Source organism: Microtus oregoni, unplaced genomic scaffold (assembly GCF_018167655.1).
Source record: "Microtus oregoni isolate MIOR12 unplaced genomic scaffold, Mior012 000050F_000, whole genome shotgun sequence".
Taxonomy (NCBI): domain Eukaryota; kingdom Metazoa; phylum Chordata; class Mammalia; order Rodentia; family Cricetidae; genus Microtus; species Microtus oregoni.
Window position 1 is genome coordinate 670,526 of NW_024543224.1, and position 12,303 is coordinate 682,828.

General features: G+C 33.8%; 1 long non-coding RNA gene across 1 annotated transcript in view; it reads left to right on the plus strand.

Moving 5' to 3' along the window:
* Nucleotides 1–253: 253 nt before the first annotated feature.
* The window catches only part of LOC121436626, a 35,286-nt gene continuing 23,236 nt past the window's right edge, over nucleotides 254–12,303 (plus strand). The window contains exon 1 of the long non-coding RNA XR_005972722.1: nucleotides 254–305. This is a non-coding gene — a long non-coding RNA (uncharacterized LOC121436626). The remainder of the gene's footprint in view (nucleotides 306–12,303) is intronic.

Sequence of the window (12,303 nt, forward strand, 5' to 3'; positions counted from 1 at the left end):
CAGATAGTCACTTTACAGTATTTGAGCCAGTCTGGCAATTGAAAGTCAATGTTGATAGAAAGAAGGCAGAGTCAGAGAAAAGCAATGTAGCTTGTCTGGAGATAGATGCTGGAACTTTACAAGGGAAGACTACATGCAGATTAATGGAGATGCGTTATTTTATGATATGAGTTAGCCATAAATATGCTTAAGCTATTGTCCAATGAGTATTCCAAGTAATATGGTTTCTGTTTTATTATTTAGGTCTGAGTATCCAGGAACAAACAAACAGCCTCCCTACCATATCCATCCAGTCCTCAGAGAAGGTAAGGCATTTTTATCTTTTGATGTTTAATTTCTTGAGCTCTTTATATATTTTGGAGATTCCGTTGGACATTAGTTTTGTGCATGTTGATAGATATGGATCTGGTTTCATTCCTCTACATGTTGACATACAGTGATGCCAGCACCATGTGTTGAAGATGCTTTCTTTATTTCATTGTATAATTTTAGCATCTTGGTCAAAAGTCAGCTGAAGTTCTTTTTTTTTTATTTATTTTTTTTCAGCTGAAGTTCTTTTATTTATTTATTTTTTTTTCAGCTGAAGTTCTGTGTGGATGACTATCTGGGGCTTTGATTTGATTCCAGTGGTCAAGTCTCTGTTTTTAGGCCAATAACAAGCTGTTTCCATGACTGTGTCTCTGTCATGGAGGTTGATGGATTGTCATTCCCTTGGAAATTACTTTATCATTGGTTTTTCGATCTTGATTTTTTTTTTTCGATATTGATTTTTGTTCTTTAAACTGACATTAAGAATTTGTTGGTGTTTTGGTATGGATTCCATTTAATATTTAATATTTAAGATTGCCCCTGGAACTTACTTTCCTGTACAGGATTCTTTGGTCCATCCTTGGTTTTTCGATATTGATTATTGCTCTTTAAACTGACATTAACAATTGGTTGGTGTTTTGGTATGGATTCCATTTAATCCATAGATTCCTTTTGGGCAGATTGCCATTTTTATTATGTTTATCCTCTCTATCTAAGCACACGGGGAGATCTTTCCATTTCCTGGTGTCTTCTTCAATTTCTCTCACCAAAAGCTAAAAGTTAATTTCGTGGATGTCTTTAACTTTGGTTAGTGTTACCCTGTATTCATCTATTGATTCGCGGTCCCTGGGTGTGTGTCTCATGCAAATCAGTCCACGGGGTGAAGAGTATGAACAAAAGTGTAATAAGATTCATTTAGTATGGCATTTTATTTTATTTTTTTATTTATTTTTTAAAGTAACACACTTTATTTTTTTATTTTAGTATGACATTTTATTTTATTTTTTTTATTTTTAAAATAACACAGTTTATTTTTTTATTTTAGTATGGCATTTTATTTTATTTTATTTTTTTATTTTTTTTAAAGTAACACACTTTATTTTTTTTATTTTAGTATGGCATTTTATACAGAGTAAAAAGCAGAACCTTAACTCTAAATTCCCCCAACCCTTTACTCACATACATGGTCATGAGAAACTCTTGCCTCTCCATGCCAGAAACAATACCTCAATTAATAACACTAATAAAAATGAAAAGAAGTACATAGAAACAAGGCAAAAAAATATAGAGGCAAAGCACTCTTTTATAACTGGTAGCGTATGAAGAACTGAGCTCAAAGTCCATTCCTTAATCCAGGTTCTGATTCAGACATAAAATTTGAAAAATGGGCAGAGAAAGTTTGCTTTAATTTGTCTTTGGTTTGCAAAACAGCCTTTTCCCGGCTTCATCTCCTCTGCCCCAGGAGGAGCCTGCACTTTGAGCCGGTTCTGTGTCTCCACAATTTCATCGTTTTTTATTTTTAATTGATTTCCAATGGAGTTTTAACCATAAAGTATGCAATTATTATTTTTATTTTTATTGGAATTAAATTTTTTTTACCATAAAGTATGTAATTATTATGTTTAGTCTAATATAAAACTGATACATAATCAGACATAAAAAAATATAAGCATGATTATGATAATTATACCACTGGAGGTATGAAGAATGCTTTGTAAGAATCCCTTATGATCTAAACCTGCCAATTTGTCATCAGAAATTTGTTCAATGTTCGAGGGTTATGGTTTAGCAAAAGTCCTATGTAAGTGATCATTGAAAGATTGAGCAGAGGCATTGCCCAAAATATAAGCTGGAATATTATTCCATTCCTATAAAAATCATTATAACCCAAATCAGTAATGCAAATAGTGGTTGAATTCCAATAACAACACAAATTTTTTTCTCAGCAAACCCAGTTAGCTTTAGTACATTAATCTCTGTCATTGAAATATTGAGCAGAGGCATTGCCCAACAGATAAGGTGGAATATTATTCCATTCCTGTAAAAAACCATTATAACCCAAATGAGTAATGCAAATAGTGGATGAATTCCAATTACAACACAAAGTAATTTAATTTGTTCCTGCAACGATACAAGTTTTTTCCTCAGCGAACCCACAGTTTGCTTTGGTACATCAATCTCTGTCCAAAGTCGAGCATATATTTTAACTTTTTGAAACTAGTTTATGAGAATATGCCATTGCTCTACAAAGTCTTTTGTCTGCAAGGATGTTTGTAAAGCAATACCAGCCACATGGGCAGTATCATCAACAGCAACAAGGACAGTAATTACAGCTGTTACTACACTTAACATGAACTTTGTTCTTTTCTATATCTTATTGAAGAATTCAACAAAAATACTTTCTAGAAAATTTTGATCCCAAGAATGACCTAGGTTTACAGGCAGCTAAATTTGTGTATGTTGCTCTATCTAGTATCATAAGTGGTGATGAGGATTAATTGCTAGTCATTAAAACTAATTCCAGTAGTACATTTGTTTCTTTCAAAAAAAAAATACATATGGTGGTGGCACAGAAGCAGTAACATAATTACTTCTAAATAATGTAAATATATAAGTAGAAGCGGATACTTGGGTTCCAACTAATGATCCATTAAAAACCTGAACAGGTTTTACGGTGGCTACGATTTGCCAATTATGCGTCTGTATTGCAGTTTGCGCTGTGAATATGGCAATAAGATCGTTACTGGTTCTTCCATCTCCCCATGAGAGACAACAGCTTCCATTTATCATTTTATTACTGGCTCGATTCATCCTGGTACCATTAGGCAAATCACAAGTGGTAATATTCCTTTCAGAACAAGTGTTAATAAATTCACCGTATGGACGACAATTGATCCATTTATTTTGAATTACTTTCCAAATTTGCTGAAGGAAATTCTCCAAATAAACGGCTCATATTTTAACCTATAATATTTAAAATCTGGACATAGGGGATATGAAAATTCATAATTTTCAGTGTTATTATCCCAGATCTCAGTAATGGACTATGCTCAGAGTCTTTGAGGATGAGTGCCAGATTTTCCAATTTTAATACCAGGTTGTGACCGCTGCTGAAATCCCGTTGAAAACCAAGGACCGTTTCCAAATCGTATTGGCTCCCTTTCATCCATAAAATTAATATTATATGGAGTCCCATCAAAATCATTCAGATATGTCAAATTAACTTCCATCTGATCCCTGAACTGAAGAGACGGATAGCAGAGCGCTCAGGGCTAGAAAATGACCTTCGGCCATCACAAGTATCCTGGACAATAACCTGAACCCAAGCTGCAGGAGATTTCACCCGGGGCTGGAGAGGTTGCTCAGTGGTTAGAGCACTGCCTACTCTTCCCGTGGTCCTGAGTTCGAGTCCCGGCCACCCCATGGTGGCTCACAACCATCTGTAGTGAGGTCTGGCGCCCTCTTCTGGCCTGCAGGCATACACACAGGCAGAATATTGTATACATAATGAATAAATAGATAAATATAAAAATTAGAATATTGTATACATAATAAATATAAAAATTAGAATATTGTATACATAATGAATAAATATAAAATTAGAATATTGCATACACAATAAATAAATATAAAAATTAGAATATTGTATACATAATAAATAAATAAATATTTTTTTTTTAAAAAAAGAGATTTCTCCCGACCCCATGTCGGTTAGGATGAGGACCTGTGTCATCAAGGTCGCTTCCACAGAGAGAATTGTGCCATTTGGCATTTGCGGTGTTTAGAAAACATTTCTTTGCGGGTTGAAATATGCGCATGCGGCGTATTTAGGAAATTTTATATAAACAACACTTGATGTAAACTGGCTCGCACATTATTCTGAAAACCCCACATTAATTCTGTACCGTGATGTTCCTTTTTCTTCGTTTTTGATTTTTTAATTTGTGTTAGTGTATCATGGACATATTTAACAATATCTTGTTCTTGTGGATTATATTCAATACCTGTAACAGGAGCAATGATATATGATTCACAGAACCTAGGAAATGCTTTGGAATTATATAACTGTTTTACTGAAAGGGAACACACATGATGTCCATTATCTGTTTTAGTGAAAGGGAACACACATGATGTAAAAGCTTTTTTAATAAATGTTGAATAACTTGTGTGCTCTCCAGCTAAAGGAGTAGCCCATATAAATGATCAAAGAGTATCTATGGTTAGTTGGAGGAAAGATAAATGTCCAAATTCTGTAATGAGTAAAAACCATTTGCCAAATTTCATTTGCTTGAGATCCTTGAGGAATAGCATGGATATGTAACACATGACAAATTGGAGACTTTAAAATAATTTATTTAGACTGTAGAAATGGATTTTTATGTTGGACATGCACATTATTATCATTTATATGTAAATGTTCATGTTCTTCATGATTAGAGGAAAAGGTACTAATTTATCACGTTATCATTTTCACATGTAAGATATTCAAGTAAATTTGTGTTTTCGTATGTAAGAGAATTTTATTTTATTTTATTTTATTTTATTTTATTTTATTTTATTTTTTTTTTGATTTTTCGAGACAGGGTTTCTCCGTAGCTTTTGGTTCCTGTCCTGGAACTAGCTCTTGTAGACCAGGCTGGCCTCGAACTCACAGAGATCCACCTGCCTCTGCCTCCCGAGTGCTGGGATTAAAGGCGTTCGCCACCACCGCCCGGCTGAGAATTTTATTTTGATTAAGAGTTAATACTAATTTAAACAAAGTTAAAAAAGAATGCTTACTGGAATGAAGTACGGCATTAAACATATTTAGTACAATTAATACAATATAAGCTGAATGACCTACAATATTTAATTCTTGAGGTAAATCTTGCTTGGCTTTAACAACAGCATGCAATTAATTTTGTTGTATGGAAGAGTAATCTGTGACTTCTACCAAATAAGCACTTATTTATTTATTAATTTATTCATTTTTTATTTTTTATGCATACAACATTCTGGCTTTATCGATGTATGCCCGCGCACCAGAAGAGGGCACCAGATCTCATCACAGATGGTTGTGAGCCACCATGTGGTTGCTGGGATTTGAACTCAGGACCTCTGGAAGAGCAGCCACTGCTCTTCACCTCTGATCCATCTCTCCAGCCCCTGAAAGCTACAATATTATTCATTACAAATTTTTTTTTTAAAAGTTCCCGTAATAGAAACTGCAGGAATTTGTGAAGCTCCCGAAAGCTGAAACATGTATTCTACTTTTTCTTTTGGAAATGCAAAAATGATAGTAGAACAGTCTCGACCTGTGAAAGCAAAACATTGTTGTTGAATTCCATAACATTTCTTCATAACTTGTTGTTTTAGAAAATATATGCTTTGTGTAAATCCATTCAAGGGGAAATATATCTTGAGCTAAAATGCCTGTATGATATGGATAAGTATCCAATAATAATACTTTAAATGGAATGTTAGGTTTTATTCTACCCAAAAAATCCTTTTTAATAAAATCACGGGCTAAGTTTAGTTCAACCAGCAATTTTAAAAAGAGATCGATGGCTATATAACTCCTGATGCCATTGACAAAGAAGCCAAATATTTGATTTTTTTATACACGGTCATTACTTGTGCACTACTTTCTGTTTTGACACAGCATCCTGTTATTTTCATTTGCTTTTCTTTGAAAATATTAAAACTCATAAACCATATAGACCAGAAACGAACACATACTTTCTCACCCTATCTCATAGCTTTTTCAACATTAGCTTTAATTCTTTGCCAAGTATCTATATTTTAGGAGGCTTCTGGAAACCAAAGAATTATAAGAATTACAAGAATTATAAGGCTTCATTCTTTCCACACACATTTCTAAATCATAAAGAGAAACGTGAACCCTATGAGTTTTTATTGAATGCTTTAGCATTGCAAGGTACAGAGAGGATTTGGCTTGTCCCATTGCCCTGTAATGAAGATTCCTTATCTGGTTTATAATTTATTTTAATATTTTAAAATATTATTACTTATTTTAATATTTTAAAACCCTTCCTAACTTTTTCTCTTAATGGTCCCTGTTCTGGTGCCGGTTTTCCACATCTAGTGTGTTGTGGTCCCTTGGTTGTCTTGTAAATCCGTACACGGGGATGCAGAGGATGAACAACTGCACAATAATATTAATTTATTGTGGCTTTTTATACATATTAAAAAGTAATACCTCAACTCTGAAACCTCTCTGTACTCACGTACGTGTTCATGAGAAACTCTTGCCTCTCCTTGCCAGAAACAATACCTCAATCAGTAATAAAAGTGAAAATAAGTACAAGGATACAATGCAAAAAGTATACAGAAGCAAAGCACTCCTTGGTAACTGGTACAGTGTGAGCAACTGAACTCAAAAACAAATTCATTATCCATGGTGTAGATTCTGAGAGAAAATCTGAGAAATAGGCAGAGTTTGCTTTCATCTATGCTTGTTCTCTCATGCAGCCGTTTCCCAGCTTTGTCTCATCTGGCACAGAGGGAGCCTGCACTCTGAGCTAGTTTTGTGCCTCCATAATTTCCTCCTTTTAGATTTTTTTAGTAAAAGGAGTTTTAACCATAAAGCATGTCAATTTTCTGCATTTGTTCGAATCAAACTGATACATCATCAAAAATAGAAAGGCATAAGAATGATTGCAGTAAGCATACCGCCAGAGGTATGAGGAATACTTTATATGAATCCCTTATGATATAATTTACCAAATTGTCCTGTCAATTTGTCATCATAAATGTGTGCAATGGGAGAAGCATCTGAATCAGGAAATGATTAGGAAAAGCAAGTTCTATATCATCATGTAAATGATCAATGAGAGATCAAGGAGCGGCATTGCCCAAAAGATAAGTTTGAATAACCTTCCATTCATGTAAAAATTGACTATGAGCTTAATCAGTGATGCCAAAATCATGTAAAAATTCACTATGAGCTTAATCAGTGATGCCAAAATCATGTAAAAATTCACTGTAAGCTTAATCAGTGATGCCAAAATCATGTAAAAATTCACTATAAGCTTAATCAGTAATGCCAAAAGTGGTCGAATTCCAATCACAAAGCAAAGAAATATGTCTTTGCACAGATAAATATTTCTTTTCCAACCATCCCACAGATTTCTTAGGCACATCCATCTCTGTCTGTGGTTGAGTATCTATTTGAGCTGAGTCCAGTTACTGAGAATCTTCATACCGTTGCCCACCTGACACAGAAGCATTGGCAGCAACAGCAATAAGGTTATGAATCACAACTATTACTAAATCTATACAAAATGCTTTGTCTGCAAGGATGTATGTAAAACAATACCAGTCACAGAATCATTAGCAGCAACAGCGATATGGTTAAGAATTACAGCTATTGGGCTGGAGAGATGGCTCAGTGGTTAGAGCACTGCCTGCTCTTCCAGAGGTCCTGAGTTCGAGTCCCGGCCACCACATGGTAGCTCACAACCATCTGTAATGGAATCTGGTGCCCTCTGCTGGTCTGCAGGCATACATGGAGGCAGAATGTTGTATACATAATAAATAAATCTTTAAAAAAATAAGAATTACAGCTATTACTGAATCTAACATGCACTTTGTTCTTTTCAATATCTAATTAAGGAATTGTACAACATTATGATCCAGAGGATTTTGAGTCCAAGAATGACCTAGGTTTACAGGCAGACAAATGTGTGTGTGTTGCTGCAGCATCATAAGTGATGATGAGGATTAAACTTCACAGAGAAATTAATAAATAATTACAATTGAAAATCATAACTACTAATTCCAGTATTGAAATTGATTCTTCCAACTAAAAAAATACATGTTAGTGGTACATAGGTAGTAACATTAGTATTTCTGAATAAGGTAGATTTGTTTCAGAATATTTCAGAACAATTGTTACTAAGTTAACCATATGGGCCCCAATGGACCCATTTATATTGAAGTTTTTTGCCAAATTTGCTCAAAAGTTTTCCAAATAAATTGCTGATGTTTGAAATTATAATATGTAAAATCTGGACATACAGGTTATGCTATTTCTTAATTTTCAGTACCATTATCCCAGATATGATTAATGGACTATGCTCAGAGTCTTTGAGGACATGTACCATATGTGCCTGTTTTTTAATGTTTAATAGGTTTTTCATATGTATTTTTCTTTAAGTTTATTTATATGATGGATTACATTATTGCATTTATGACTGTTGTACCATCCCTGCATCTCTGGCATGAAGCTGAATTGATCATGAAGGTTTTTCAAATGTATTCCTGGATTCGGTTTGCCATCATTTGATTGAGTATTTTTGCGTTCCTGTTCATTATTGAGATTGGTTTGTAATTTTCTTTCTCAGTTGAGTCTTTGTGTGGTTTGTCATCAATCTTACTGTAGTTTCAAAAAGAGTTCTGGCAATGTTACTTCTGGTTATATTATGTGCAACACTTAGAGGATTATGGGAAGTTCTGATGGAATTCTTCATTAAAACCATTTTTCCCTGGGATATTCTGTTTGCTTTTGATGAGAGCTTCTATTTCATTAAAGAGTATATGCCTATTGAAATTGCTCACCTTTATTTAATTTAGGTAAATGGTACCTATCCAGAAAATTGTCCACTTCATTTATGTTTCCCAATTTTGTGTAGTTCAGGTTTCTGTGGTGTGATCTAAGGATTCTGTGGATTTCCTTAGTGTCTGCTGTCATGTGTCCCTTTTCATTTCTGATTGTGTTAATTTGGATGTTCCCTCTCCTCCTTTTTTATTAGTTTGCATAAGGGTTTGTCTATCTTCTTTATTTTCTCAAATAACCTGCTTCTTGTCTCATTGACTCATTGCATTTTTGGTTTCTATGTAATTTATTTGAGCCCTCAATTTGATTATTTTCTGTTTTCTACTCCTTCTGATCATGTCTGCTTTTTTTGTTCTAGACAGTTCACATGTGTTGTTAAGTCAAATGTGTTGTGTGAGTTTTCTGTATGAGCTAGGAAGTTTCCTCTTAGCACTGCTTTCATAGTGTTCCACAGGTTTGGGTACAATGTGCCTTCATTTTTGTTGAATTTTAGTAAGTCTTTAATTTATTTTACCTTGACCCATGTGTGGTTCTGTATTTTGCTGTTCAATTTCCATTGTTTTGTAGCGTTTCTGAGAGTGCTGTTGTTGCCAAGTTCTAATTTTAAATCGTGGTAATTTGATAGGACACAGTTTATTACTCCATTTTTTTGGTTTCTTCGTATGTTTACTGTGTTACACAGTGTGGTCAGCTTTATATACGTTTTCGTGAGGTGCTGAGAAGATGGTATGTTCTTTTTTGTTTGGGTGGAATATTCTATAGATGTCTGTTAGGACCATTTCATTCATTACATTTCTTAGTTCTATTTCGCTTACAAATTTTTGTCTGGTTGACCTGCCCATTGTCTATAGCGGAATGCTGAGATTTCCTACCATTATTGGTGTGTGGGGTTTGATGAGTAATTTGAGTTCTAATAATGTTATTTTTTTACATGTGTGAATGCACTAGTATTTTGGGCATAGATGACAAGGATTGAGACTTCATCTAGACAGATTGAACTGGTTTAATATATATATAATATATTATAATATTATATAATTTTATATTATAGTAAATAATATAATATTTAATATAGTGTCCTTCTCCAACTCTTCTGACTTATTTTATTTAGAAATCTTATGTTAGAGATTAGGATAGCCACACCTGTTTGTTTTTTGGGTCCTTTTCCATACCCTTTACTCTGAGGTACTGTCTGTCTCTGAGGTTTCCTGTATACAACAGATGGCTGATTCTTGTTTTCCTATCTATTCTCGTAGCCTGTGTCATTATATGTGAAATTAGCGCATGTATATTAAGAGATATTAATGACTAGTTGTTGATAATTTCTGTTATTTTTCTCTATTGAAATGATCATATGGTTTCTTTTTCTTACAGTGTATTTATATGATCGATTTCATTGATAGATTTCCATGTGTTGAACGAGCCCTGCTTCTCTGGGATAAAGCCTCCTATTATATTTTTGGATCAGGTTTTTCAGTATTTTATTGGTAATTTTTTCGTCGATGTTCATGAGCGAGATTGGTTTGGAATTCTCTATCTTGGTGGATTTTTTTTATTATTTTTTTATTTGTTATTTTTTTTATTAACACTGTTACTTAATAGCAGGCTTTGCAATGACTCTTCTATTCCTATTATGTGACCCACCTTAAGGAGTCTTGGAATTAATAATTAATAAGCTCTTCTTGGAATTCCTGGTAAAATTCTGCATTAAGACTAATTGGTCCTGTGCTTTTCTTCTTAATTTTAGATTTTTTACGACTGCTTATATTTCCTCACCGCCTCACGGTCTATTTTCATTGTTCCCCTGGTCTTATTGGATTTTGTTAGATGTTATTTATCTAAAAACAAGTCCATTTCTTTTCCATTCTCCAACTTTGTGGCTATATACGTCTTTGTATTAAAATCTAATTATTTCTGAAAATCCTCGGTGTCTGCCATGTCCCCTGTTTCATTTCTTATCCTGTTAATTTGCGTGTTCTCTTTCTGTCCCTTTTTATTACGTTGGATAACTTGTTTTTTTATTTACTTTTTTATTTATTATTTGCCAATCTTGTTTTTACTCAAATAACCAGTTCTTTGTTTTATTGATTTCTTTGGAATTTTTTTCTGAGTTTATATCTTGTTTTTTTCAGTCCTCCGTTAGATAATTTCCAGCCTTCTGCTCCTGGGCACTGAGTAGGGTTCCAATTTCCTTTGACTCGCTCCTTTGTCAATGAAACCAACAATCACAATTCCATTTATAAGTACTCTGAGTTTTCGTCTCTGATCATTTATAGGAGTTTGCCAAAACATACGCTTTTCATTTCCTAATGGAATTTCTAATTTTTTCCTCTAAATTTTATTCACTTAGAACCTTAGGGTCTTGTACAGAAACTTCTAGAGTTTTTAAGTCTGGTTGCATTGTCTGTTGACGCTTTTCATTTCCTAATGGAATTTCTGATTTTTCCTCTAAATTTTATTAACTTAGAACCTTAGGATCTTGTACAGAAACTTCTAGAGTTTTTAAATAGGGTTGCATTGTCTATCTGTTGTTGATGTTCATTTATTTGACCAATATCTTCCTTTCCCACCCCTCCTACGTACACCCGAATGCTGAGTTTTCCGATTTCTGCCATTTCCAGATGAAGTGTTATTCCTAGAAATACCTTGCCTGCAATTCCTTTATAGATCTCCAAATTTACCACGATTAAAACATTTGTTAGGTTGATGTCCCCTCATCACTTTATAAATTGCTAACCCTACCCAATATTCATCATTGTCATTCGAGGTCTTAAAAATTAAAAATAATTTCCTCAATCCTTTCGAATTTTTGAACCATTGTCTTTCTTCAATTTTGAATCTCCTTACCTGCATGTGTCTCTAGGGATTCCAGTAAGGTGTCAATTTTTTGTTCCCCATTCTGCACCCGTGAGTCCAAGGTCTTCATGTTTCCTTTGAAAGAGAATATATCGGGGCTGGAGAGATGGCTCAGTGGTTAGAGCACGGCCTGCTCTTCCTGAGGTCCTGAGTTCGAGTCCCGGCAACCCCATGGTGGCTCACAACCGTCTGTCATGAGGTCTGGCGCCCTTTGCTGGCCTGCAGGCACACACACAGAAGATTGTATACATAATAAATAAATATAAAAATTAGAATATTGCATACATAATAAATAAATATAAAAATTAGAATATTGTATGCATAATAAATAAATATAAAAAGAATTACAATATTGTATACATAATAAATGAATAAATGTAAAATTAGAATATTGTATACATAATAAATAAATAAACATAAAAAGTAGAATATTGTATACATAATAGATAAATATTTTTAAAAAAAGATAATATCTCCTCCTCGAACTGTCCCTGGATATCATGTAAGTTACCATCCTGGAAGTATTTCCTGTCCGTTTCTTTATCAAAACTCCGCCATAACTTATGAAGGTCAAATTCAAC